This window comes from Engystomops pustulosus, chromosome 1 (assembly GCF_040894005.1).
Source record: "Engystomops pustulosus chromosome 1, aEngPut4.maternal, whole genome shotgun sequence".
NCBI classification, from domain to species: Eukaryota; Metazoa; Chordata; class Amphibia; order Anura; family Leptodactylidae; genus Engystomops; species Engystomops pustulosus.
Genome location: NC_092411.1, coordinates 276215941 through 276240665, shown reverse-complemented (window position 1 = coordinate 276240665; position 24725 = coordinate 276215941). Strand labels below are relative to the sequence as shown.

The 24725-nt window shown below is 46.2% G+C and overlaps 1 protein-coding gene across 1 annotated transcript in view; it reads right to left on the bottom strand.

Annotated features, from left to right (window-relative positions):
- The window catches only part of LOC140082007 (histamine H2 receptor-like), a 63576-nt gene extending 39074 nt beyond the window's left edge, over positions 1–24502 (bottom strand). Inside the window, exon 1 of the mRNA XM_072126298.1 lies at positions 24096–24502. The gene's annotated coding sequence lies outside the window, so the exon portion shown is untranslated. The remainder of the gene's footprint in view (positions 1–24095) is intronic.
- Positions 24503–24725: the final 223 nt, after the last annotated feature.

The window sequence follows — 24725 nt, the reverse complement described above, 5'->3', positions numbered from 1 at the left end:
CTGAAAGCAGGAACAGATATAAGGATTTCATGGGTGAAGATCCTTCTTAGTATCAAAATTTGGGTGGTCACAGGCCCCCTGGACGGTTTGGGCCCCGGGCTACCGCACAAACCGTCTGTATTATAATCCACTACTGACAATCCTTTCCTCCCTGTACTATATTACTCATTTATGGCTTAACCCTATATAGATTCATGTCATTGTCCGCACCAATTTCTCTACCGGCCCACCTGACTGTTGTACTGGTGCCCCCAAACGTGCGTCTGTAGTAGAGACATTGAGGAAATAACTGTGGATGTTCTATAATGATGTCTCGCTGCAGTTTACCTGCAGTCATACATCATATGCCGCCTACATGACAGGGAAGAGATTCTTTTCTAATTATATTCCACTTATCCATCGCCATGTGTGAAGGACTGTCATGTTATCTCGCCGTCTCCTTTAATGGCTCCCATATATAGTAGGTGATTATGGGATCCGATGTGTAAGAGATAAGTCACATTTATACCTCATCATGACTTGGTATCACAGAATGGTAGAGATCTATCACGCCGGCCTTAGGTTGTGTTCACATGATGATGTGTCTTATATGTAACATGTGACATGCATGGTAAGTGGATACATTGATATTCAGATCCGCATTTCCCCCACATGTATAAAAACGATGGGACAAAGCGGTGGAATAGAATTTTAGGAGGAATAGAATGTATCACTTCTGTGATTCCTCCTGGGAACTAAGTGTTACCAGTTGGGGGCGTGTCCCTACATAGTCATAATCCGTGTCCAATCAGTGCTGTGTAGGGACCCGCCCGTTTAACAAACACCCAATTGTCAGGAATGGAGTGCTCCCGAATAATTATTCATTTAAAAAGACATGTCTGGAGAGATGGAGGGTCATTATGATGGTGGTAGAATCAAACTCAAAAAAATGTCTACAGAAATTACTACAGAAATCTAAAATCAGGGCTTAAATGTTTTAGTGTCCTATTAATACTGTCCTACAATGTACCACTAACATTAGCCAACCAGTAGCAGCCCCTTTTTGTAATAACATGATATTTACCTGCAAAGTGCAGTAGAGGGCGCTAGACCTTGGTCAGACAGGAAGTGGAGAGAGAGAGGAGGTGGAACCAAAAGCCAGTCTGACCCAATCAGATCAAAGAGATGGGCAACTAAAACAGAGGGAAGTGCATACCCCCGCTGCTTCCATAATGCTGAGACATACAGTCAGACTGATCATTGATGAAAAGTTCTAACCTGGTGCCACAATTTTTGCCGATTAGAGACAGTTTAGAGACAGTTCTAATACAGTCATTTTACAAAAACAATTTCCTATTAGGACAATATCATCGAGGGGGATCTGTGGCTCAGAACTCATCTGGTATGAGCCAGAAAGCTTTGTAATACCGCACACGGCTCAACCATTATCCAACCACTTATAATCAGAAGATTCCCGGGATGTTTTGTTTGGAATCTCTTTTGCTATAGGCAATGGCAACAAATGTTAGGTTGCTACAATGGAGGTGATTGGTGTACAGAAGAAATTGAGGAGTCACAGTGGAAGTTCAGAAGGAGAAGATTTTATAAGTTTATAAGCAGATGGCAGGCATATATCAATTTGGGCGCAGAGCGGTGCAGGACGTGTGCTATTATTTTCACTGGGATGTGGAGCAAGGGATTGATAAATTGGTGAACAAACAAAAAGGTTTAGAACTTTCCCCCCCATTCATGAAGGTGAAATCGAACTCCCTAGACCAGCAGCATTTTGCAACTCTAATTGTGCGCCGCAAATTGCGCCATAAAAACGAGTCGGAAAATTAGATGCTCCCAGAAGTGTTGACTTGACAATAGGTGCCACAATTTTATGCCCAAAAAAAGAACAAGTCGTGAGTTTTAGAAAAGCACCAATATTGTGGTGTCTACACTTCATAAATGGGGGAAGAAAACAAACTTTCCACCAGTTTTCCGCTTGAAAGTCAATAATAAATGCCCCCCGATGTGTAGGAAGATCAGAAGAAAATGTATTAGAACTAATGCTAGAACTTATGTACAAGTTCTGAGCAATGTACTAGAAGTGCAGCAGTGGTAGAAGAAGATGTATCAAAGTTCAGAAACAGTCATTTTGGAAAGTTTAGAAGAAGTAGATGTATTAGAAGTCCAGAAGTCGATGAGGAACAAAAAATCAGAAGCAAGAGTTTTTTAAAGTTCAGAAGTAGAAGTTATAGAAGTTCGGATGTATTAGTAGTTCAGAATTACACATTTTTAGAAGTGCAGAATTACAGGTTTTTAAAGGTTCAGAAGTACCGGTAGTTGATGAGCAGTAGAAGTAGATGAATACAAGTTCAGAAATATTCGTGTTGAAAGTTTAGAAGAAGTAGATGAGTAGAAGAAGCAGATGTATTAGAAGTCCAGAAGTAGATGAGTTAGAAATTCGGAACCAAGATTGTTTTTGAGTTCAGACATAGAAGTTATAGAAGTTGGACACCAATGTATTAGTAGTTCAGAAGTACACGTTTTTAGAAGTGCAGAATTAGAGGTTTTTAAAGGTTCAGAAGTAGTAGATGAGCAGTAGAAGTGGATGTTTTTGAAGTTCAGGGATAGAAGTAGTAGAAATTTAGAAGTGGCTATTAGAAATCAAACAGAGCCACCTGGTTCCAGAGATAAATAATCATACAGAATGTAGAGTAATGTTACAGACCTTACTCTATAAAACTATGAGTAGTCCAGTACAGAGAAGTTCAGGAACTGAGATGGAGTAAAGCTAAGTACATGGTGAAACAAGTCATAACAGTGATCAGAATACCAATGGTAAATAATGGTGATATAGTAGAGAAAGGGATGAACATTTACTTAGAAAGTCAGAAACTTCCCTAAAGTGCTCTACCCATGTATAATGCTGTGTGTGACCGATTCATTAAGATGGTGCACCAGAAATCATAAATCATTCGCTTACCCGCACTGGTCCGACAGAGTTCACCAACTTTTTTGTGGTGCACCTTTAACATAAGGCGTGCAATACTATTTACAAGTTAAAAGAGATGAGTCGGACTGACCACCGGCACGCCTCCTAATTTGTATCGCATGGACGCCAGCGCAGCTGCACCATAAAAGGGTCACGTGCAACACCATAGCGCCGCAGACACGTTTCAAATACCTACAAAATAGTAAATGTGCCCCAGTGAGTCAAAATTGCATCATGTTGCCCCTATGTTCTGCCAAAGGCAGTCTTCTTTACAGGGGACATCTAGCAGAAGCTCATGAGTACGTTGCACTTGGACTTGGATTGGGGGTGCAGAGGTAACAGACGCTACTGGACCCTGGAGCTAGAGCGAAACCCAACCCCTCTACAACATATCTGTCAGGCTTAGAGGTTGTGGATCCTCTGAGTCACTGCGGACGATGGCACAAGCCACTTCCTGGGACCGGAGTCTAAGTGGTACCCGGTTTTCACCAGACCCCGCCGCAAAGCGGGTTAGACAAGCTACGGCATGGTACCACCAGGTCGTTCCACAGGCGTGACTTGTCCGAGGGTCGAGGTACAGAAACGGCAGGCAATCTTGTAGTCAGGGACAGGCAGGAGGTCAGGACAGGCAGCACAGGATCGGAGTCAGAGACGTAGCAACAGGTCAGGGCAGGCGGCAAAGGAGCGAAGTCAGAAACGGAACCAGGGTCACAACGGGAATTCACAAGAAGAGCACAAGGCATCAGAAAAGCTTTCTCTAGGGCGCTAGGCACGAAGATCCGGCAGGTGCGTGCAGGAAGAGGCAGGCTTAAATAGATTTTTGCAAAATGGCCCTTTAAATTTTGAGAAGTGGCCGCGTGTGCGGGCGGGAATGCTAGGGCACGCGCACGGCCATGGCGGAAGGGAGCGAGCCGGGAGCCGGGGAAGGTAAGCAGCGCTGGCGACGCTTGCAGGGGCAGAGAAGCACGGGTAAGCCCTCGACCGTGACAATATCTAATAGATACCAGTATTTGGCAATTGAGGGGATCTTGATATACACTTTGCTCCACCTCTGAGAAACAGATACAGTGTGTATCCTGGACCCATGATTTTGGGGTGCCATATCCTAAAATATCTGAAAAATAGGGATTTATCCACACTTCCCCCTAGAAGCCAGAGCATTTCAAAGTTTTTTGGAATCCTATTTGCTTTGCCCTTTGCTTCAGTGAAACATATGTTATACAAGTAATAAGCGGCGCTCCCATGGAGACAGCGCTGCCGGTCTGCCATAGCGGAATGTCTCTGCTTCACTTTCCGTGTCAGTGTGTTATAATTTCTTGGCAGCTCGTAGCATCACACAACATCTTTCCAGCGTCTATTGGTGGGGCGCCACAATATAATGGGCATTGTAGCGTGATGTACGGCAATTATCTACACCGCCGCTGGCATTTCAGTTTAGGATAATTGTGGTTCTGATAATGTACAGGAATCACAGACAGAACAGAAATTACACGGATCCACCGCCATAATGTCACACTGCAAGAAGACGATAGGATATATGGCAGAGACATTCCCAGCTTCAGAGAACCCAAGAATGAATTTCTGAAAACAATTTGTGTCCAATAGTTTCCATTGTATCGTCCTGTCTTTTGTTTCTAGCACTGGAGTCCAGGACAATTGCTTTACGCTGCTGCAATCCATGGTATTATATTGTATATCATTTTAGTTTTGTGGAGACTGGAACATACCACCATGTAACAATTCTCAGGATTTATGATAGGATACTCCATTTCTTACACGATCCATGCTGAGAAGTTGCCTTCAAGCTGCCAAAAAATTGAGTCCCTCAGGAGGAGTAGTCAACAACCTCCGAGAATACGGAGAACATTTTTAAAAAATCTAAGCATTTTTCAGAAAAAGAGTCCAAAATGGCAAATTAGCTACTGGAAAAGAAGTTAGATACTTTCAGCAGGGAATTTAAAGGAAACCTACTATCAGAGATCCAACAAGAAAAGTAGATCTGGCAGGTTTCTAGTAACCTTCTAAACCCTAATTTATTGTTACCTAATCTTATAATACTTTCTAAGCTAAACAAAACTTTATCTAACTAGTGTGCTAATTTCCAGGAGTGGCTACTGGGGAGTAGAGTAAAGTAAACGGGGCAAGATATCCATTTTAAGAACATTTATCCGCCCAAAACACAATAGCCTCTACTCGTCAAGTGGTGAGGTCAAACAGCATGCAATCGAGTAGAGGGACATAACTAAGAGAGTAAATAGAATCCGGATCAGGTGAGATCTGTAAACCGAAATACTTTATCGAGCTTGCGCGTCACCGAATGGGAAAGTGTGGGACTTACAAACCTACGACTTACAATGGCTCAAACTTCTGGAGCAGTAAATGGAGTGTGACTTGGAGACATAAACTAATAGATCATGAGCATATTGAGCGACTTTATACTGTATATCTCCCTCAAGGATGCCTTGTGTGTATGGATTTTTCTGGATTGCCACAGCTAAGTGTTATAGATTAGGATTTAAAAGGAATGTACCATTAAATGTACCTCAATAGGTAGATTTCTGATAGAAGGCTTCCATTAAAGGGAAAAATATATTCCTGGGGTTTGGTGGATGAAATAGAACACATACTTACCCAAGTCTCGGTCCTGGTTCCCACGTCCCTTTGGTACTTCTGGCTTTGGACTCTTCATATAACCAGAAGTTCCAGGACATCACAGGATCTTCTTCATCCACTGAGTGACCTCTTCAAACATGGAACTTCCATTTTCTAGGGACTTCACTTCCTGTCTTGTCCCCTGGGCAGAGGAGGCCACTCATTGGATTAAATGACCGCTGGATCTTCTGGTCGGGAGCAGGGACCAAACCGGAAGTGCAAAATTAACACAAGAACCCGGAGTGGGTGTTCTTTTTCTTATCCTTGGGGTTTTCCATATTCATGACTAACCGCTGTAACTAGCTTTTTTTTCAACTTAATTCATACTAGAATTCATCTACTTCTAGGAACAGGTTAACTACTTACAAAGTAGACCTCAACAACTTCCATTGCAAAAATTTCTGGAGGAAGTAGAAGTTACATGAAGAGAAAAGTCAACTAACTTTTGGATAACGAATAAGGTACTTCCAGGAGAGAAAGGAGTTGGAGTAGTATTCAAAACTTCTGGAGGAAAATTAATTACTTCTAGGATCTATACTTAAAGTTATATACTTCTAGAGGAGAATATAACTATTTCTCTAAGTGATAGATTAGCTCCTTCAATAGAAGTTAGTTACATCAGGTGGAGAAGTTAGCAACTTACACTGAAGAAATTATGTGCTTCCACAAAAAATAAGCCACCTCCGGATGACAAGTAAGAAACTATTGGAGAAATAATCAACTACTTCGGTGGCAGAAGTTTGCAACTTACTTCCAGGGGAGAAATTACAGTATCTATCTATGGATCTCAAATTAAACATTCCTGGAGGAGAATGAAACATCTTCTGGAGGAGGAGCCAGCTACGTCTAAGGAACAAATAACTTTCTTTAAGATGGGAAGTTTAGCTCATTCTGGAGATAAATTACTTGTAATCTAGCCACTTCCTGTGAAATAAATAGCTACGTCCCAGGGAGAATGGTAATAAAAAACCTTAGAAAAGTGTATATCAGCCAGGGTCTCCCTAATCCAGACACAAGAGCTGTTACATATAGAGATTGTTAAATGTGAAGGCACCTGTCACCACTAGACAGCCGCCAGACACAAGAGATGCTCCTTCTAGAATAATATATTCTATACATCTCTTATAATAATGGAACGTTAATGACATATTACAGAGATATCAGTCTAATGAATGTCTATTGTATGTAACCTGAGGTGTCAGAGCGAGTAATATAATAGTAAAGTGAAGGCCTTGAATAGTGGAATCTCAATGACATGAAGTACACATAGTAATGTGAAATCTTCTAATAGAGACAGCAGCTCTGTGAATGTCACAATGGAGTGAAGGCCCGGCTTGTATATTCCTCTTTAGTCTATATCAGGATGTCTTTTATACTATTGTGCGTACGATGTAATCCGACTCATGGAGTCCAGCCATAAAAATGTAGACACAAGTAATAAATCTCTATGAATAGGGTCAATGACATCGCACAATAGAAAAGATTTATTGTCACTGGGACTAAATCATGAAATAAAAAGCCATTTGAGAAAAAGCGGATTGTGAGAAGTGGAGATAAATCCAAACCTGCAGAGGAGACTGAGACCTGAACACAGCGTCCTAGATTGTTTGGTCACCCTGACCTACGTGGTGGCCATGTCTTTCGAAACTTGGTGTGAAACTGGCGGTTTTGGTAAAAATCATCACAAAAGGCGGGTACTTAAAGATGGCAGCAAAGTGGAATAGATGGGGGAACGCACCCCCCCCCCCCCCCGAAGAGATTGTAACCTGAACCCAGGTCCTTAGGCTGGGTTCCCAACTAGTTTTGTCCATTCTTTGTAAGGACAGGTGCGGCGGATTCCCTACGTGTCCGTACAACAATTGGCACAGATGTATCCTACTGTATACTTATACAGTGGGAGACGTCGCCCAGTGACTCGCCCTCCCCAAGAATGCGTAGCTGCTGCCAATGTTAGGGGTGTTTCCCCAGTGATGTCACTGCCCTTATATGGACAGTGACTTCACAGGGTCCCCCCCTCCTGCTGAGCAACATATATGCTCAGAAGAGAATGGGGGAGGGAGCATCCACTCCCCAAAATTTTATGTTGCCTACGCTGAACGTATTATGTTGCCCAGCTGGAGGGAGCAGAATAAAAAGATATAGGGGGAGATTTATCTTGTCTCTTCCTAGTCTTCCTCTCAGTCTAGTTCCGTTTATCTGGTTTCTTAGTCTAATTTGTCTTAGGTGATTTCTCCTTGTGTTAAATTGCACCTGTGCTTGTTAGTCTAACATTACTGCCTGTTTTTTTTTTAAAAGTCCCAAAATTTGGTTATCCTGCTTCTTCCTGCCAAGTTTGCCACCTGAGACCATGCGAGTACTTGCACACTTTTTTGCGGCTGTCTAAACAGCTGGCCTCCTTAGTCTTTTTTACTGGATACATCATATATTGAGTAGACGGAGGCAATAACTGTGCCTCCGTCTGCCAGTATGTATCACTGGGTATACTCAAAATATATACGTCGGCAGCTTTCCTGAGGTATTCGCTGAGTATATGCTAAAACCGGAGTGCCTTAGACGGCTCGGCCATCCTGACCCGTGTAAAAGGTTGAGTCTCCCAAATTTTATTGTGCAAATACTCACATCAAGGGTGAATGTTTTTCCTTAAAAGGGCTTGCCCATCAAAAAGAATTCTCAAATTCTCAGGCCCCTGGTTTACAAGACCAGTGCTCTAACCCCTGAGATATAGGGGCACATTTACTAAGGGTTGACGGTCCGCGATTCTGTCAGATTTTCCCGAATATTTCCACTTTTGCGCCGCATTGCCCCGGGTTTTTGGCGCACGCGATTGGATTGTGGCATATCGGCACCAGCTTGCACGTGACAGAAATCGGGAGGCGTGGCCGTCAGACAACCCGGCGGATTCGGAGAAACCGCGGTATTTAAAAAACGAAATGTGTCGCAAGATCAAGCACTCACATGCACCAGGAAGAAGAAGGTGAACTCCGGCGGACCTCGGCGCAGAAGCGACGGATGCAGGAACTCGGGCGCACAAGCTTAGTGAACCGGGGCAGACCCGAATCCTCGTCGGACAACGCACCACGGGATCGCGACAGGACCGGGTAAGTAAATGTGCCCCATAAAGTTATAATTTACAACAGGATGTTAGCTTGTTGCTCAATGGGTTAATGAATTGGCACATGACCGCCAAAGAGATAGAACTGTCTGCACATTCAGGAAGATGAAATAGAACTTGGTGGAGCAGCTTTTTGGTGTGGGCCAAAAAATGCCCCCAGTGTCGGGTAACTAGAAGAGTAGGAAAAGTGTTGGGTTTTCAAATTTGCACCCAAATTGTGTGCCCAAAAAAAGAACTGGTGTGAGTGTTGGAAAAGGATAAATTATGTGGTGCTGACACTTCATAAATAAGACGCAGCAAAGGGAAAAAAAATCTGCCAGAAAACTGGTGGAAAATCCGTGAACTTTGCCCCCTAATGTGTCCAGTGTGCTAGATGGCGCTCTCGCCCCAGGGCACCTGCTGATTCTTTCAGGAGGCTGTGGCTTCCTGATGAATTGGGACAGGCAGCTGCTTTCCTGGTGGGGCATTTCTACTCCAGGTCTGACCTGACATAGAATTTCTCCTTATCCTGCGCCTGAACGGGTTCACGCTATAGACAGGAACACTTCACAAGCCCATTGCATCGCCCGTTGCGCCCCCTTAATACCCCTGCTCGTCCACTTGGAGGTGAAGTAATGGGAGAAATAGAAAATATCTGGTTGTGCACAAATAATTTTGCCAATTTCTGGGCTAATATGCCAGATTTTAGATGTACAAGCCCTGATAAATGTGGTTTTATGTGTTTACTACAGATGAGCGAGCACTAAAATGCTCGGGTACTCGTTATTCGAGACGAACTTTTCCCGATGCTCGAGTGCTCGTCTCGAATAACGAGCCCCATTGAAGTCAATGGGAGACTCGAGCATTTTTCAAGGGGACCAAGGCTCTGCACAGGGAAGCTTGGCCAAACACCTGGAAACCTCAGAAAAGGATGGAAACACCACGGAAATGGACAGGAAACAGCAGGGGCAGCATGCATGGATGCCTCTGAGGCTGCTTAATCGCACCATTATGCCAAAAATATGGGCAACAGCATGGCCATGACAGAGTGACAGAATGAAGCAAGATAGCATCTAAAACATCCAATAATTCAATAATTGACCCTGACACTATAGGGGACGGCATGCAGAGGCAGCGGCAGCAGCTGCAGGCTAGAGAGTGGCATGGCGACATACCCTAAATGGACTCAGGCTTCAAACCAATGGGTGGCAGAGAGGAACCAAAGGAGGTGAGCAAGAAGCGCTCAAATAATATCGGTACATGATAAAAGTTTGCCAGTATATTTTGTGGATTACACAGCAGGGTGGCGACAAAGTTAACATGGAAGCCATGAAAACAACCCAAAATTCTGCCTGACACAGCTCGTTTGATAAGGGGACCATGTATGGAGGCAGTGAACTAGTAGTAGATTAAAGGTGCTGCAGTTAAAACTATGTTAGTTGGATCTTGGCATGGAGCTGGCACTCCGCTGCCAGGCGAGCTTTCGCCAATCCAAGCCCCTGTCTCTAGGCTACTCCCCAAACAGCACTTCTAAGAACCTTTTGTATAAGATCAAGTGTAGTAGCGTTCTTATAAGTTTGGGATATGGCGGGTGAGGGGAATGTAAACAGATGCGCAAGAAGCGCTGAAATAATATCGGTAAATGATAAAAGTTTGCCAGTATATTTTGTGGATTACACAGCAGGGTGGCGACAAAGTTAACAAGTTTGATGTGGAATGCCCTGTAATAGCTCTTGGGCGGTGTGCCTTTTATCGCCTAGGCTCAGCAGTTTGAGCACCGCCTGCTGTCGCTTAGCGACGGCACTGCTGCTGTGCCTAGAGCTACCGACTGATGGCGCCATGGCCACGGATGGTAATTCGGAGGAGGAGGAGGTGGAGGAGGGGTGGGAGGAGGAGGAGGTATAGTAGGCCTTTGAGACCTGGACCGAGGTAGGCCCGGCAATCCTCTGCGTCGGCAGTATATGACCAGCCCCAGGGTCAGACTCGGTCCCAGCCTGCACCAAGTTAAGTGTAGTAGCGTTCTTATAAGTTTGGGATATGGTGGGTGAGGGGAATGTAAACAGATGCGCAAGAAGCGCATGATGCGCATGGAGCTGGCGCTCCGCTGCCAGGCGAGCTTTCGCCAATCTAAGCCCCTGTCTCTAGGCTACTCCCCAAACAGCACTTCTAAGAACCTTTTGTATAAGATCAAGTGTAGTAGCGTTCTTATAAGTTTGGGATATGGCAGGTGAGGGGAATGTAAACAGATGCGCAAGAAGCGCTGAAATAATATCGGTAAATGATAAAAGTTTGCCAGTATATTTTGGGGATTACACAGCAGGGTGGCGACAAAGTTAACAAGTTTGATGTGGAATGCCCTGTAATAGCTCTAGGGCGGTGTGCCTTTTATCGCCTAGGCTCAGCAGTTTGAGCACCGCCTGCTGTCGTTAGCGACGGCACTGCTGCTGTGCCTAGAGCTACCGACTGATGGCGCCATGGCCACGGATGGTAATTCGGAGGAGGAGGAGGTGGAGGAGGGGTGGGAGGAGGAGGAGGTATAGTAGGCCTGGACTGAGGTAGGCCCCGCAATCCTCTGCGTCGGCAGTATATGACCAGCCCCAGGGTCAGACTCGGTCCCAGCCTCCACCAAGTTAACCCAATGTGCCGTCAGCGATACATAGTGGCCCTGCCCGGCAGCACTCGTCCACGTGTCCGTGGTCAGGTGGACCTTGTCAGAAACGGCGTTGGTCAGGGCACGGATGATGTTGTCTGACACGTGCTGGTGCAGGGCTGGGACGGCACATCGGGAAAAGTAGTGGCGGCTGGGGACCGAATACCGAGGGGCGGTCGCCGCCATGAGGTTGCGAAAGGCCTCGGTCTCTACTAGCCTATAGGGCAGCATCTCCAGGCTAAGCAATCTGGAGATGTGGACATTAAGGGCTTGGGCGTGCGGGTGGGTTGCACTATATTTGCGTTTCTGCTCCAGCATCTGGGGTATGGAGAGCTGAACGCTGCTGGATGCTGTGGAGGATCGTGGAGGCGACGATGGGGTTTTTGTGCCAGGGTCCTGGGCAGGGGGCTGACTATCAGCTGAAACAGGGGAAGGAGCAGTGGTGTGCACGGCCGGAGGTGAACGGGCTTGGTGCCACTGAGTGGGGTGTTTAGCATTCATATGCCTGCGCATACTGGTGGTAGTTAAGCTAGTAGTGGTGGAACCCCTGCTGATCCTGGTTTGGCAAAGGTTGCACACCACAGTCCGTCGGTCATCCGGTGTTTCCTTAAAGAACCTCCAGACTTCTGAAAATCTAGCCCTCGCCGCGGGAGCCCTCGCCACGGGAGCTTCACTACGTGACACATTTGGCGCTGATGCACCTGCTCTGGCCCTGCCTCTCCGTCTGGCCCCACCACTGCCTCTTCCAACCTGTTCTGGTCGAGGACTCTCCTCCATCTCAGAAGCACTGTGTTCACCCGGCCTCTCAACCCAGCTTGGGTCTGTCACCTCATCATCCTCCGATCCCTCAGTCTGCTCCCCCCTCGGACTTCCTGCCCTGACAACAACTTCACCACTGTCTGACAACCGTGTCTCCTCATCGTCGGACACCTCTTTACACACTTCTTCCCCTACGTCAAGAAGGTCATCATCACCCACAGACTGCGACTGGTGGAAAACCTGGGCATCGGAAAATTGCTCAGCAGCAACCAGACAAGTGGTTTGTGACTGTGGGAAGGGTCCAGAAAACAGTTCCTCAGAGTATGCCGGTTCAAATGCCAAATTTTCCTGGGAGGGGGCAGACTGGGGGGGAGGAGGCTGAGGTGCAGGAGCTGGAGGAGTGCCGATTTCGGGGACATGGGTGGACTGCGTGGAAGACTGACTGGTGGACAAATTGCTCGAAGCATTGTCGGCAATCCACGACATCACCTGTTCGCACTGTTCTGGCCTCAACAGTGCTCTACCACGAGTCCCAGTAACTTCAGACATGAACCTAGGGAGTGTAGCTCTGCGGCGTTCCCCTGCTCCCTCATCAGCAGGTGGTGTCTCACCCCGCCCAGGACCACGGCCTCTGACCCCTGCAGTAGTTGGACGCCCACGTCCCCGCCCTCGTCCTCTACCCCTAGCCCTCGGGTTAAACATTTTGAAAATGAAAGTTATAACTTTAATTTTTTTTTAACTTTTTTTTGTGTTTTTTAGTTTTTTTTGTTTTTTTTTGTGTTTTTTAGTTTTTAAAGCCAAACAATGCTATCCTATTGCTATGGCTATTTTCTAGCCAAGTATGAAAGCACACTGCTATGCCAGATGAGATGACGCTGAGTTATGAAAAAATAAACGTAAAATAAAAAGGAAATGGCAGACTGTGCCTAATTGAAATCCAACCCCTAATAAATTTTCCCACTTCGGTCTTTGCGATGGATATGTGCGTCACTAAGCGCTAAACACAGCGGTCGCAAGTCTCACTCCAAATTCCTGACAATTTGCTAGTAGATGCACTGCAGCAAGGACAGCCACCAGCAGATCAACCAGAAATAAAATATATATAACGCTATTGTAGGCGTAAGTAAGCCGTTTGGATTCTCCTATGGCTATTTTCTAGCCAAGTATTAAAGCACACTACTATGCCAGATGAGATGACGCTGAGTTATGAAAAAATAAACGTAAAATAAAAAGTAAATGGCAGACTGTGCCTAATTGAAATCAAACCCCTAATAAATTTTCCCACTTTGGTGTTTGAGGTGGATATGTGTGTCACTAAGCGCTAAACACAACGGTAGCAAGTCCCCCTGCAAATTCCTCACAATATGGTACTAGCTGCAAATAAAAAAAAAAAAAGTATAACGTTATTGTAGCCCTAAGAAGGGCTGTTGGGTCCTTGTAGAATCACTCCTGCCTAACACTATTCTAATAGAACACCCTAACGCTTTCCCTGACCAGCAGCAGCTCTCTCCCTAGCGGCATCCAGACACAGAATGATCCGAGCAGCGCGGGCAGGGGCTAGTCTATCCCAGGGTCACCTGATCTGGCCAGCCAACCACTGCTATCGACGTGTAAGGGTACCACGTCATGCCATAGGCTGCCATTTTCTTGAGCGGGCGAAGTATTCGTCCGAGCAACGAGCAGTTTCGAGTACGCTAATGCTCGAACGAGCATCAAGCTCGGACGAGTATGTTCGCTCATCTCTAGTGTTTACCATGTGTTTATTACATTACATACAGGTACAGCGAGGGGCTCTGTGCTTCTTGTCAGCATCCTCTGTATATATATTGTATCTCTGTGATGGATCAGGTCTCCCGTGGGATTGATGCAGATGTCTCGGCACAGATAATCCTCTTTCAGGCTCTGCCACTCACAGTTATTGGCAGGAGCATTGATTTTCTATCAGCTCTGCGAGTGTCATCCTCCCTGGCACGGACAATCACACGATGAATATCTCTCCCTCCTATACATCATATAATTTCTGCTTCTCTACAATGAGTGATGTACGAGATGACCAATGTCTTGTTCCCTTCACATTACGATTTTTACAATCACAGTGTGCCCTATGCCAAGGGGGATTAAGATGTGCCCCCAATATTGGTGTATTACCAGCATTTCCTTATCCTAGCAGTTACACATGGTGGGGGCAGCATCATGCTATGGGGGGGGGGGGGCGAAGGGGCAGGGACAGGACCACTGGTTGTAATGGAAGGAAAGATGAATATGGCCAAGTACAGAGATATCCGGGAAAACCTTTACCAGATGCTCTGGACCTCAGACTGGGCTGAACCTTCCAACAAGAAAATGACCCTAAGACCACAGCTAAAATAACACAGCAGAGGCTTCAGAACATCTCTGTGACCATTCCTGACTGGCCCAGCCAGAGCCCGGACCTAAAACCAATGGAGCATCTCTGAAGAGACATGAAAATGGCCTCCAACAATGTTCACCAACCTGAGGGAACTGGAGAGGATCTGCAAGGAGGAGGCAGATGATCCCCAAATCCAGGGGGGTTGGGGGGGACTTATCGCATCTTCCCAAGAAGACTCCTGGATGCACCAGCTCCAAAGCTGCTTCTACTAAACAATGGACAAAGGGGCTGAATACTTATCACTGGGGGCCGAATACTTATCACCGGGGGCTGAATACTTATCACCGGGGGCTGAATACTTATCACCAGGGGCTGAATACTTATCACCAGGGGCTGAATACTTATCACCGGGGGCTGAATATTTATCACCGGGTACTGAGTACTTATCACTGGGGACTGAATACTTATCACCAGGGGATGAATACTTACCACCAGGTGCTGAATACTTATCATCGGAGACTGAATACTCATCACCGGGGGCTGAATACTTATCACCGGGGGCTGAATACTTATCACCGGGGGCTGAATACTTATCACCAGGGGCTGAATACTTATCAACTGGGGCTGAATATTTATCACAGGGGGCCGAATACTTATCACCAGGGGCTGAATACTTATCACCGGGGACTGAATACTTATCACCAGGAGCTGAATACTTATCACCGGGGGCTGAATACTTATCACTGGGGGCTGAATACTTATCACCGGGGGCTGAATACTTGTCACCAGTGGCTGAATACTTATCACCGGGGGATGAATACTTATCACCGGGGCTGAATACTTATCACCGGGGGCAGAATACTCATCACCGGGGGCTGAATACTTGTCACCAGTGGCTGAATACTTATCACCGGGGACTGAATACTTATCACCAGGGGCTGAATACTTATCACCAGGGGCTGAATACTTATCACCGGTGGCTGAATACTTATCAGCAGGGGGCTGAATACTTATCAACGGGGGCTGAATACTTATCACCTGGGGCTGAATACTTATCACCTGGGGCTGAATATTTATCACCGGGGGCTGAATACTTATCACCGGGAGCGGAATACTTATCACCGGGGGCCGAATACTTATCACCGGGGGCCGAATACTTATCACCGGGGGCCGAATACTTATCACCTGGGGCTGAATACTTATCACCGGGGGCTGAATACTTATCACCAGGGGATGAATACTTATCACCAGGGGCTGAATACTTATCACCGGGGACTGAATACTTATCACCGGGGGCTGAATACTTATCACCGGGGGCTGAATACTTATCACCGGGGGCTGAATACTTATCACCGGGAGCTGAATACTCATCACCAGGGGCTGAATACTTATCACCTGGGGCTGAATATTTATCACAGGGGGCCGAATACTTATCACCAGGGGTTGAATACTTATCACTGGAGGCTGAATACTTATCACCGGGGCTGAATATTTATCACAGGGGGCCGAATACTTATCACCAGGGGCTGAATACTTATCACCGGGGGCTGAATACTTATCACAGGGGGCCGAATACTTATCACCGGGGGCTGAATATTTTTCACAGGGGGCTGAATACTTATCACCGGGGGCTGAATACTTATCAGCGGGGGCTGAATACTTATCACCGGAGGCTGAATACTTATCACCGGGGGCTGAATACTTATCACCCGGGGCTGAATACTTATCACCAGGAGCTGAATACTTATCACCAGGGGCTGAATACTTATCACCCGGGGCTGAATACTTATCACCAGGGGCTGAATACTTATCACCGGGGGCTGAATACTGATCACTGGGGGCTGAATACTTATCACCAGGGGCTGAATACTTATCACCAGGAGCCGAATACTTATCACCAGGGGCTGAATACTTATCACTGGGGGCTGAATAATTATCACCGGGGCTGAATATTTATCACAGGGGGCCGAATACTTATCACCAGGGGCTGAATACTTATCACCGGGGGCTGAATACTTATCACCAGGGGCTGAATACTTATCACCCGGGGCTGAATACTTATCACCGGGAGCTGAATACTCATCACCAGGGGCTGAATACTTATCACCTGGGGCTGAATATTTATCACAGGGGGCCGAATACTTTACACCAGGGGTTGAATACTTATCACTGGGGGCTGAATACTTATCACCGGGCTGAATATTTATCACAGGGGGCCGAATACTTATCACCAGGGGCTGAATACTTATCACCAGGGGCTGAATACTTATCACCAGGGGCTGAATACTTATCACCAGGAGCTGAATACTTATCACCAGGGGCTGAATACTTATCACTGGGGGCTGAATACTTATCACCGGGCTGAATATTTATCACAGGGGGCCGAATACTTATCACCGGGGGCTGAATACTTATCACAGGGGGCCGAATACTTATCACCGGGGGCTGAATATTTTTCACAGGGGGCTGAATACTTATCACCGGGGGCTGAATACTTATCAGCGGGGGCTGAATACTTATCACCGGAGGCTGAATACTTATCACCGGGGGCTGAATACTTATCACAGGGGGCTGAATACTCATCACCAGGGGCTGAATACTTATCACCCGGGGCTGAATACTTATCACCAGGAGCTGAATACTTATCACCAGGAGCTGAATACTTATCACCAGGGGCTGAATACTTATCACCAGGGGCTGAATACTTATCACCCGGGGCTGAATACTTATCACCAGGGGCTGAATACTTATCACCGGGGGCTGAATACTTATCACTGGGGGCTGAATACTTATCACCAGGGGCTGAATACTTATCACCAGGAGCCGAATACTTATCACCAGGGGCTGAATACTTATCACTGGGGGCTGAATACTTATCACCGGGGCTGAATATTTATCACAGGGGGCCGAATACTTATCACCAGGGGCTGAATACTTATCACCGGGGGCTGAATACTTATCACAGGGGGCTGAATACTTATCACCGGGGGCTGAATATTTATCACAGGGGGCTGAATACTTATCACCGGGGGCTGAATACTTATCAGCGGGGGCTGAATACTTATCACCGGGGGCTGAATACTTATCACAGGGGGCTGAATACTCATCACAGGGGGCTGAATACTCATCACCAGGGGCTGAATACTTATCACCCGGGGCTGAATACTTATCACCAGGAGCTGAATACTTATCACCAGGGGCTGAATACTTATCACTGGGGGCAGAATACTTATCACCGGGGGCTGAATACTTATCACCGGGGGCTGAATACTTATCACCAGGGGCTGAATACTTATCACCAGGGGCTGAATACTTATCACCGGGGGCTGAATATTTATCACCGGGTACTGAGTACTTATCACTGGGGACTGAATACTTATCACCAGGGGATGAATACTTACCACCAGGTGCTGAATACTTATCATCGGAGACTGAATACTCATCACCGGGGGCTGAATACTTATCACCGGGGGCTGAATACTTATCACCGGGGGCTGAATACTTATCACCAGGGGCTGAATACTTATCACCTGGGGCTGAATATTTATCACAGGGGGCCGAATACTTATCACCAGGGGCTGAATACTTATCACCGGGGACTGAATACTTATCACCAGGAGCTGAATACTTATCACCGGGGGCTGAATACTTATCACTGGGGGCTGAATACTTATCACCGGGGGCTGAATACTTGTCACCAGTGGCTGAATACTTATCACCGGGGGCTGAATACTTATCACCGGGAGAGGAATACTTATCACCGGGGGCCGAATACTTATCACCGGGGGCCGAATACTTATCACCGGGGGCCGAATACTTATCACCTGGGGCTGAATACTTATCACCGGGGGCTGAATACTTATCACCAGGGGATGAATACTTATCACCAGGGGCTGAATACTTATCACCGGGGACTGAATACTTAGCACCAGGGGCTGAATACTTATCACCGGGGGCTGAATACTTATCACCGGGGGCTGAATACTTATCACCGGGAGCTGAATACTCATCACCAGGGGCTGAATACTTATCACATGGGGCTGAATATTTATCACAGGGGGCCGAATACTTATCACCAGGGGTTGAATACTTATCACTGGGGGCTGAATACTTATCACCGGGGCTGAATATTTATCACAGGGGGCCGAATACTTATCACCTGGGGCTGAATACTTATCACCGGGGGCTGAATACTTATCACCAGGGGATGAATACTTATCACCAGGGGCTGAATACTTATCACCGGGGACTGAATACTTAGCACCAGGGGCTGAATACTTATCACCGGGGGCTGAATACTTATCACCGGGGGCTGAATACTTATCACTGGGAGCTGAATACTCATCACCAGGGGCTGAATACTTATCACATGGGGCTGAATATTTATCACAGGGGGCCGAATACTTATCACCAGGGGTTGAATACTTATCACTGGGGGCTGAATACTTATCACCGGGGCTGAATATTTATCACAGGGGCTGAATACTTATCACCGGGGGATGAATACTTATCACTGGGGGCTGAATACTTATCACCAGGGGCTGAATACTTATCACCAGGAGCCGAATACTTATCACCAGGGGCTGAATACTTATCACTGGGGGCTGAATACTTATCACCGGGGCTGAATATTTATCACAGGGGGCCGAATACTTATCACCAGGGGCTGAATACTTATCACCGGGGGCTGAATACTTATCACAGGGGGCTGAATACTTATCACCGGGGGCTGAATATTTATCACAGGGGGCTGAATACTTATCACCCGGGGCTGAATACTTATCACCAGGAGCTGAATACTTATCACCAGGGGCTGAATACTTATCACCAGGGGCTGAATACTTATCACCAGGGGCTGAATACTTATCACCCGGGGCTGAATACTTATCACCAGGGGCTGAATACTTATCACCAGGGGCTGAATACTTATCACCAGGGGCTGAATACTTATCACCCGGGGCTGAATACTTATCACCGGGGGCTGAATACTTATCACCAGGAGCTGAATACTTATCACCAGGGGCTGAATACTTATCACCGGGGGCTGAATACTTATCACCAGGAGCTGAATACTTATCACCAGGGGCTGAATACTTATCACCAGGGGCTGAATACTTATCACCCGGGGCTGAATACTTATCACCGGGGGCTGAATACTTATCACCGGGGGCTGAATACTTATCACCGGGGGCTGAATACTTATCACCGGGGGCTGAATACTTATCATCGGGGGCTGAATACTTATCACCAGGAGCTGAATACTTATCACCAGGGGCTAAATACTTATCACCAGGGGCTGAATACTTATCACCAGGGGCTGAATACTCATCACCGGGGGCTGAATACTCATCACCGGGGGCTGAATACTTATCACCGGGGGCTGATTACTTATCACCGGGGGCTGAATACTTATCACCGGGGGCTGAATACTTATCACCGGGGGCTGATTACTTATCACCCGGGGCTGAATACTTATCACCGGGGGCTGAATACTTATCACCAGGGGCTGAATACTTATCACCGGGGGCTGAATACTTATCACTGGGGGCTGAATACTTATCACCAGGGGCTGAATACTTATCACCAGGAGCTGAATACTTATCACCAGGGGCTGAATACTTATCACCTGGGGCTGAATACTTATCACCAGGGGCTGAATACTTATCACCGGGGGCTGAATACTCATCACCGGGGGCTGAATACTTATCACCGGGGGCTGAAAACTTATCACCAGGGGCTGAATACTTATCACCAGGGGCTGAATACTTATCACCAGGAGCTGAATACTTATCACCAGGGGCTGAATACTTATCACAGGGGCCTAAAACTTATCACCGGGGCTGAATATTTATCACAGGGGGCCGAATACTTATCACCAGGGGCTGAATACTTATCACCGGGGGCTGAATACTTATCACAGGGGGCTGAATACTTATCACCGGGGGCTGAATATTTATCACAGGGGGCTGAATACTTATCACCGGGGGCTGAATACTTATCACCGGGGGCTGAATACTTATCACAGGGGGCTGAATACTCATCACCAGGGGCTGAATACTTATCACCCGGGGCTGAATACTTATCACCAGGAGCTGAATACTTATCACCAGGGGCTGAATACTTATCACCAGGGGCTGAATACTTATCACCAGGAGCTGAATACTTATCACCAGGGGCTGAATACTCATCACCAGGGGCTGAATACTTATCACCAGGGGCTGAATACTTATCACCAGGGGCTGAATACTTATCACCAGGGGCTGAATACTCATCACCAGGGGCTGAATACTTATCACCAGGGGCTGAATACTTACCACCGGGGGCTGAATACTTACCACCGGGGGCTGAATACTTATCACCAGGAGCTGAATACTTATCACCGGGGGCTGAGGACTTATCACCGGGTGCTGAATACTTATCACCGGGTGCTGAATACTTATCACCGGGGGCTGAATACTTATCACCGGGGACTGAATACTTATCACCGGGGGCTGAATACTTATCACCAGGGGCTGAATACTTATCACCGGGGGCTGAATACTTATTACCTGGGGCTGAATATTTATCACCGGGGGCTGAATACTTACCACCGGGGGCTGAATACTTATCACCAGGGGCTGAATACTTATCACCGGGGGCTGAATACTTATCACCGGGGGCTGAATACTTATCACAGGGGGCTGAATACTCATCACCAGGGGCTGAATACTTATCACCCGGGGCTGAATACTTATCACCAGGAGCTGAATACTTATCACCAGGGGCTGAATACTTATTACCCGGGGCTGAATACTTATCACCGGGGGCTGAATACTTATCACCGGGGGCTGAATACTTATCACCAGGGGCTGAATACTTATCACCAGGAGCTGAATACTTATCACCAGGGGCTGAATACTTATCACCAGGAGCTGATTACTTATCACCAGGGGCTGAATACTTATCACCAGGGGCTGAATACTTATCACCGGGGGCTGAATACTTATTACCCGGGGCTGAATACTTATCACCGGGGGCTGAATACTCATCACCGGGGGCTGAATACTTATCACTGGGGGCTGAATACTCATCACCAGGGGCTGAATACTTATCACCAGGAGCTGAATACTTATCACCGGGGGCTGAATACTTATCACCCGGGGCTGAATACTTATCACCAGGAGCTGAATACTTATCACCAGGGGCTGAATACTTATCACCAGGAGCTGATTACTTATCACCAGGGGCTGAATACTAATCACCAGGAGCTGAATACTTATCACCGGGGGCTGAATACTTACCACCGGGGGCTGAATACTTATCACCGGGGGCTGAATACTTACCACCGGGGGCTGAATACTTATCACCGGGGGCTGAATACTTATCACCAGGGGCTGAATACTCATCACCAGGGGCTGAATACTTATCACCAGGGGCTGAATACTTATCACCAGGAGCTGATTACTTATCACCAGGGGCTGAATACTTATCACCGGGGGCTGAATACTTATCACTGGGGGCTGAATACTCATCACCGGGAGCTGAATACTTATCACCAGGGGCTGAATACTTACCACCGGGGGCTGAATACTTATCACTGGGGGCTGAATACTTATCACCAGGAGCTGAGGACTTATCACCGGGTGCTGAATACTTATCACCGGGTGCTGAATACTCATCACTGGGGGCTGAATACTTATCACCGGGGGCTGAATACTTATCACCGGGGGCTGAATACTTATCACCGGGGGCTGATACTTATCACCGGGCGCTGAATACTTATCACCGGGCGCTGAATACTTATCACCGGGGGCTGAATACTTATCACCGGGGGCTGAATACTTATCACCGGGTGCTGAATACTTATCACCAGGGGCTGAATACTTATCACCGGGGCCTAAATGCTTATCACCAGGGGCTGAATACTTATCACCGGGGGCTGATTACTTATCACCGGGGGCTGAATACTTATTACCTGGGGCTGAATATTTATCACCGGGGGCTGAATACTTATCACCAGGGGCTGAGTACTTATCACCGGGGGCTGAATACTTATCCCCAGGGGCTGAATACTTACCACCGGGGGCTGAATACTTATTACCTGGGGCTGAATATTTATCACCGGGGGCTGAATACTTACCACCGGGGGCTGAATACTTATCACCAGGGGCTGAATACTTATCACCAGGGGCTGAATACTTATCAAGAACTTTTTTTGATCTTACCAATTGGCTGTACATGTATAGGACACAGAGCTGTATATCAGGACATTAGTTACTGTTTATTATTGGATGTAACTTTGTGTCATTGTCTTTATTAAACCCCCAGAGATGATTGTGTGACCCACATCCCATATAAGTGATTGTTTAAGTACAGAGGTGGATGTGGACACTGGATCCTGGTAATAATGTTATCACATTGTATGGACAGTATTCATTTAACCCTACATATACCAGCCTGTAGTGATAATTAAAGTCTATAAGGATAACGGAGAAGTCACCTGCTCTGTGGATTTACAGTGCCGGACATGTCTACAGGTCAGGGCACCCATTTAAGGAGGCATCTATTTATTAGGCATTCCCCTACTTAAGGACACCCGACTTACAGACGACCCCTTGTAAGAGCCGGACCCCTCTGCCCCCTGTATTTCTTCTATAGATCATTTATTACATTCAAGATGCAGATGTAGCAGAGCTGAGATGTAATGTCCACTGTCCTGGTATCACACAAAATGTAACATAGAACTGCATAACATGGAATGTATAGTAGAAAGAAAGCTATTGTTCTACCTTTTATTACTATGGTTACCATTATTATCATTATCATTATTATTATTATTATTATTAACAATCATAATGGTAGTAATAATGACAATAATTCAAAATATATATTTTATTTTTTATAATTAATTTATATTATTAGTATTATAAGTAGTCAAATTTACTTTTCATATTTTATGTTCGACATTATTTGTTAATTTTATTTATTTTCCATATTTAATTATTTAAATATTATTATTATTATTATTATTATTATTGCTATTATTATTTTTTTCTACATTATTATTATTACAAATTGTTGTTTTATAATTGGTTATATTTTATTGTTAATATTATGATTGATATTATCATTCATATTATTATTATCAATATTATTATATGATTATTTTTATTATTATTTTCACTATTATTCATTTTTCCATTTATTCATTTATACTCGTCATCATTATTGTTGTGTCATTACATTGTACATTTCAGACAATCCATTCAGTTGTTAAAAATCTCTTAAGTACATTATGCTGCCCAAAACTTATACTGATGTTTCATAGTAAATCATATTTACATGGGACTGCTGGTCTCCCCTGTTCCCCCAGCTATAAAAACATTTTGCTACATAGAGAATAGAAAGGGGAAAGGGGGGAGACCCCAAATATGTAGTAACATCCCCCCTTGGAAAGTAAATAAGCAGATTTCTCAGAACAGGTATAATGTACACTTATGTAGCAGAGCTGAGTTTGTGATTATGCTATCACGATTATCTCTGTGCTTTACATAGGACTGCAGGTAAACTCCTATAAGTCACACTGCCACCCTGCTGCACAGAGAGACAGTTCAAGGACACAACCAGCATAGAGATGACATCTGCTACCTACCTGGCAGGCAGTAGGGGGTAAGTAGACAGTCAGGGTGAAGCAGGGGCAGAGCTGGCATCATCACCTGCAGCCTTCTTTAGGGTCAGCTCCTCCATTCATGATGCCAGAAGAAAAGACTCCAACTCCAGCCAGGCTGCCAGGGTGACAGGGGCACACATGGAGCAGTGCCAGCTCCAGCACTTCCAGTCCATTGATAAAAATGTGAAGAGAGGAAGCAGCAGCAGGGGCAGCAGGGGCAGCAGGGGCAGCAGGCAGCAGGGGCAATCCTCTGATCATACAGGCTGAAGGCTGGACCTGGGGAAGATGCCACCCTGCAGGCTATGGTAGCAGCTGGTGACTGGGAAATAGGTAGAGAATCTGCAGGATCCTGTGCAGTAACATCATCACAGGCTCATTCCTGGAACACACAGAGGAGCAATAGCACATATGGCCACAAGAGGGCGTCACATCCCCCACAGCAGCTGCTGCTTACATAATATTACTGGCATTCATTCTTAGAGAGCTGGCAGTCACTGGGAGCATAGGAGCATGGTCTGGCTATATGGGATATATATGTGTCAGGGATCTCAATTTACATCCATCATAGACTTTATTATTTTGTCCCCCCCCCCCAAAATATATGTAAGCCCC